The 6,000-nt window shown below is 39.3% G+C and overlaps 1 protein-coding gene across 7 annotated transcripts in view; it reads right to left on the bottom strand.

Annotated features, from left to right (window-relative positions):
- Positions 1 to 3,006: 3,006 nt before the first annotated feature.
- LOC110078490 (voltage-gated potassium channel KCNC1) overlaps positions 3,007 to 6,000 on the bottom strand; it is a 52,507-nt gene continuing 49,513 nt past the window's right edge. For 3 of the 7 annotated variants that reach the window (XR_013537125.1, XM_078376994.1, XM_020792732.3), the window contains one exon: positions 3,007 to 4,939. The gene's annotated coding sequence lies outside the window, so the exon portion shown is untranslated. The remainder of the gene's footprint in view (positions 4,940 to 6,000) is intronic. The other 4 variants (XR_013537127.1, XM_073004550.2, XR_013537124.1 and 1 more) reach the window with 3 other exon arrangements.

The following is a 6,000-nucleotide window of genomic DNA, read 5'->3' as shown; positions in this document are numbered from 1 at the left end:
CTGTTCCTGTACTCATGATGGAGCCTCAATTGAACCAGGTTGATTCAATGCAGGGGACTACACTATTCTTTAAATGGTCTTAAATAGACCCAGGATTGGCACTTTCATCCACCCATGGGTTTATCCTGACCCCACCTGCAGTCTGTCCTTATCCATAATCATCCTGTTCAGAGTTAATTTCCCCCACTTCTTTATTCTAAGTGGCATAGCGCTGCAGTGCTGCAGAGAGTGATGCAGAGAGGACTCAGTGCCTATGTGATACAGCACTAAAGTTGAATGTGCTTTTTAAAAAAGGGAAACAGTTCAGATAGTAGAATGGTTTTCCAATGGGACAGCATTCTACATCACTTCAAACATATCACCAAGATGTCAGCACAGAGAAAAACCCATACACAGAATATAACAATATGGTCATTGACACAACCAAAAACAGACCAAAAACAGTGTAATATAGAGTGATTTAAAACAAACAACCTACCAAAGGGTATTCAGAAAGAAGGAATTATTTGAAGAAAAGTGTGAGTTTCCCCCATAACATCGAGAAATTATGAATTGATTTGCACCATGTTAAATCTGGAGTAATTGGGAGAGTATATTGCAATGTAGTTGCACCCTAAGTTACTTGTTTGACTAACATATCCTATTCATTTCAGTGAGTCTATTCTAGCTGGGATTAGTATTGGATTTAGCCCTATGGTTTAACCCGCATCCAAGTAGATTTTTTTAACTGCACTGAATAATTCTGACCCCATTAAAATTCCAATGGATTAAGGCAAAGGGTAAGTGTTAGTGTTAATGGTTCTCCTGTATTTTCTGAAACCAGTGAGAATTTAAATGACCCTCTTGAATGGAGCCAACCTACTGATAAAAAGAATATACCCGTTGAGATTTTTGGCATCATGGTTTGCCAAAGATGGCATGGGGCATATGTTAATGATATGCTATAATGGCTGGGACAAAAAAGTACCCAAGTAGCAAATGCAATAAATGCAGCTTTTGTTTGGATAATGTTTGTCCCAGCTGGGTTTCTGGCTCTTTAAAAACAAAAACAAAAGAACAGTGTATGTTGGGTGGCTGAAACTGGGGGGGGGGGGGCTATTCTTTATAATTCTTTATATTATTGTTATTAAATGATTGTAAAATGCCTACCTTGCAGTCTAATTCTGTGTGAATTCTGTGATTCTTGGTTACTAAAATGTCCTAACCATTTTGATTAGGGTTAAACATCCACATTCTGAACTAAACAAGTTTCCTCCAATTGAGCCAGCATAGGTTAAAAGTTCTGCAATGTTATAAATGGTTTTCTCTTTTCTTTTCTCTTGACTTGATAAGTGCAGTATTATGTTTCAAAATGTTTATTTTGACTGACTTGTGGGTCTTGTTGGAGTGACAAAAAAGTGGGGCAGAAACATTTTAAATAAATAAATAATGTTTTATCAAACATGATTGGAAGTGCTTCTAAGGAATTACCCAAAATTATGTAGTAGCTCTCTGAGAGCTGAGCATATGGCCACTGCAATAACATGCAGTTACTGGTGCTGGTGAGTTTAATAGTAACAAAATTTTAAAGGTCAAAATTTAATTGACATTAACAGCTCTGTGAGATAAAGAAGCCAATCAGATGCTGATGAAGATGTGGTGCATCTGCCCATGTTCACAGATAGGACATGACAGCTAGTTTTTGTGCCATCCTGGTTATCATCTGTCAGTCATCAAGGTTATGAACACTTTAGTTGTGGAAATAAAAGCCCGACAGTCTGACAACAATAGAACCAATTTGTCACTTGACTCAGAATTAAAAAAAGTTATTTTTCAGAATCACAACTCCCAGAATTCAATGCCTACACTGGCTCAGCAATTTGGGGACCTATAATCCAAAAAAAGAACTTTTTAAACTCTGCTTTCACTGTGGGATAACTATTGCTCAGAACCTGTTACTTTTAGACAACAGCTTCCAGAATTTCATATCAGACTATCCAGGCTGGCACTTCCAGAGGTTGTAGCACAGCAGAAACCACTTTTGCAATATTTGCTATTACTTCAGCTGCTCATGGGATTTTTTTTCCTTGATAGCTATATTTTTAGACTGCCTATAATGAACAGTGGTGCCCCAGCCACAATTCTACATAACTTTCCTTTTAAGCACACAAAATAATTATATTTCCAAAAGTAAGTCTGTCAGTAACAGCCAGCATTAGGTCAGCAAAGCTCCAGAACTGCTTCCATAAGTGTTAGAATTTTGAAGTTTTTTCTTCTTCAAAATGATTAGGAGCCTATATCCTTCCAGCAATTTCCACTGCACTTCCTGAGCTTCTTACAATACGTATATGTTTTGCATTCCCCAAAAGTACATTCACTGAAATACTGGAGCTGTGCAAATTTGCAAAATCAGATTACTCTTTTTACAAAAATTAGCTTTATTGGTACTAGACTTTCAAACTAGATGTGGTGGCACTTTATTTGTTATTCTCCTGTAATTGCTAAGAAAACTGTCTTTTAATGGAAGCTGAGGCACTGAAGATTGGAAAATTCCAGTTAGGAGAACATATACAAAGGAAATGTTCCACATCTACTGTATATTACATCCCTCTGATGGAGGAGAATTCCTTTGCCAAAATACATCAGCTAAAGGGGATGCTTCTGTCTATAGAATTGCTGTACAGTATCTTTCACTTCCATTTCCAACTTGGCCATCAAAATTGCGACCTTTTGTACTGCTTCAAACATACTGTCTGAATGTCCACATAAGGGAACAAGAGACCTGAAGTATCTGTTCCTCTGCAGGTTACTATATGAGTTAGTAATATGCACACCATACTCCTCCCTTGCATTATTTCAATTGTTACATTTATTACAAATAAGAGACTGTTGGATTCTGATCTAGGACAGAGAACTCTCCTTGCCAACATCTTTTAACAACATATGACCCTACACCCAAGGAAAGAAAAAGCCCTTTAGAATATCCCAAGCTCCTACAACATGCGGTGCTTCTTACCCCCTTTCGGGATGGGAACAGTTCAAAGGAAGGGGGCACTGGCTAAACTGGGTGATTTTTCTTGTTTCCAAGGGACTTCAAGTCCATAAGGAAAATATACCTCTCTTTTTTTAGTTGTTTTTTTTTGTCTTTTTTGACTTGTTTTTGCATATAACATTAAATATTGTCGCTTACAGTATCACATGCAAATACATGCTGGCTTTGAAAATGCAAACTCTAAATAGTTTAGCTCAGCAGCACTATTCCTTGCGTTTTCGTTTGATCTGTTTCAGCAGCATTGCTTTGAAAAATAATATGTCCCATACTCTGCTGCTCAGAAGCATGTTCTGTACTCTGTAGTTCCAGGAGAAGCTTGGGGGAGATATCTCCCCCCACGTGGTCGCTGTCAAATGTTCTAATCTTGTTATTATGTATGTATGTATTCCTTTTTTGTGCTGAAAAAATAGGTTTAATATTTTTCCCGTATTTCATTTATTGATGACGTTGTTCAATCTCTTCTGTTTCTTCCCACCCTTTTATGCTTTGTTGTTGTTTTAGGTTTTTTGCAACCAATTAAAATATCATCCCATCTCAACTTTGGATGGAAATAGAGGGGAGGGGAAATCACAGTGAAAACACCCTGCTCAAAAAGGGTGCTCCATTGTCTTTTTTGTGTGTATGAAAAAGAACAAAACAAGGTATGTGTGTGTGGGAAATAAACAGAAAGAAAGGGAAAGAGATTGGTGAAGGAAGAAGGCTGGGCCTCAAAGTTTTCTTCTTCAGGCCCATTCAAATGCTGGAATTCTTGCTCCCCACAACTCTATCCTGGTCTCTATGGCTCTCCACAGCTCTTTCATCTGTAGCAATTTGATGGTTCTTGGAATATCTACATTCTAGGAAAGTCATTATCATGCATCCAGGCAGATAGGAGCGCTTCGCCTTATTGCTTGTGATTGATGGAAGATCCATGCACAAGAAGAACAATTCCAAGGAAAGACAGAAGGCCTAAGTCAGGTGGGTGGGGTGGCCTTCCCCAGAGAGACTGTGGAGTGTCCATTATGAACAAAGAACCAGAATCACTCATTAAATAAGTAGGGAGAGTAAAGGGAGATACACATAAGAGAGATTGGATGGATGTCTACAGCAGAGGATGGTTTTGATAGATGGAAAGATATTTTAGGGAGAAATGGCAGTAGGCAAACAGACCAGTGACAGATTAGAAAGACAGATAAATCAAACCCAGATTATAGTGCATAGACAGAGAGGGACATGTAACTAAAGGAGGGAAGAAAAGAAGGATCACTAAGCTCTATGGCTCATTACAGTCCTGAGTAAGATGATAAAGGAAGGAGCATAAAATGGAGAGAGATAAAGCGCAAAGCCAGGGTCAGAGAAATACTTTGCAGTCCAGTGAAGCTGAAGAGGAGAAATGCAGGTGCCCAGATAATGAGGGCTGCGGGGCTTTCCTGCAGCATCCATCTCTCTCATTGACCTCTCCTTCCTGCTTTTAGGGGTATTTGGATTTTACGGGTAAGCCAAACCTCCCCACTTACCCACCCCCAAAAACCTAAACCATACTCCTGAGTCATAGCCACAGGGACAGAAGGCTTCAGAATTCTCATGGACACTCCAGAAAGTGCAAACTTTAGTGCAACACCAACGATTAGATGCCTCCTGTGTTTCATTTTTCCCCAATGCATTTGGTTGCTTTTGTTTTCTTTTTACCTTTGCTTTTTTGGCATTACCTTATTTTTTTTCTTTTTCTTCTATGGTTTTTTTTTAAAAAAAGAAATAAACATACAAGCTAACCCCGAGCATCCCTGATGTGTCTTTATAGGATGGAAGGGATGGGTGAGCGAGGGCGTCGAACAGAACCTGGAGAGCCGAAGGGAGTTGGTGCTGGAGAAGGGCGCAGTCCAGCAATGCTGTTCAGGCTGTGGGACTTCTCATAGCCTGCTGGGAGTGCTGTGAAGAAGGAAGCAGAAAAAAAGAAAGTTGTGAAGGATGAAAGAAGAAACAAGTCAACAAAGAGTCTGTATGGCACCAAAGATTTCAAAGCAGAATCTTGGTCTTCAGCCGGCTTACAAGTTTTGGGCCACAACTCCCAGAATCCTCCAACCTGCATGGCTAGTGAAGGATTTTGGGAATTGTGATTGATAAGCAGAACTCTTCCACTCTGTCACAGTAGTGTGTTAGAAGAGACAGCTACTGTACTTTCTCCTGCATTTCTCATGCCTCTGTCATGCACTGATTCAGGCATGTATCACTTAGCTTTATATTCACTGCACTGAGATATTTATTGGTAATATTTTTTAAGTCTCATGGCTATAAGCATCCCCTGTCCTTTTTAAAGGAAGTGACTGTTACTGATGGGATGGCGATCCAACAATATCTGGAGGGCCACATGTTCCCCACCCCACATTTGGTGTAAACAATACAAAACAAAAATAGACTGATGGTCTAACACTTCTGCTGCATCTAATCCAGCAGTTTTGGTAACAGGCAACGAATAGGAATACCTTGTAACAAGTATTGTAATGAGTTAGTTATGGTTAAGAAATGTTTTAAGCTCTGAGCTGTGCTAAAGAAGCGTAAGGGAAGGAGTACTAAAAAACTAAAAGACAGTAAGGGGGATTCTACTTCACATACCAATTTCATTTGGAGGGGGTAATTCCTATACATATATGTAAGAAACTGAAATTATAAAAACTCCAGAATCCATCAAAGCTAAACAAAAGCAATATGATTTTGATTGGCATGTATACAGTGTTTCCCCCTCCAAAGTACTGTATACAAGATGCTCCATGTAAGAGCTGACCAGGGATGGGGAGCAAGCCATGGACTTGTCCTCATCCTTCTGTACTTCTGCTACAATCTATAACCCTTTCTTCACTAGACAAGGGGAGAAACTGCCAGTTTAAGACAAGAAAAAGTAAGGTGTTAGGTGGCATTGAGCTGAGGACAAACTAAATTCTGACTTTAATCGGCTCAAATGGGACAGGATTTAATCAATTCTTCCACAGCTG

Source organism: Pogona vitticeps, chromosome 6 (genome assembly GCF_051106095.1).
Source record: "Pogona vitticeps strain Pit_001003342236 chromosome 6, PviZW2.1, whole genome shotgun sequence".
In the NCBI taxonomy this organism is placed as follows: domain Eukaryota; kingdom Metazoa; phylum Chordata; class Lepidosauria; order Squamata; family Agamidae; genus Pogona; species Pogona vitticeps.
The sequence above is the reverse complement of the archived record's forward strand: the minus strand, read 5'-3'. Positions and strand labels throughout refer to the sequence as shown.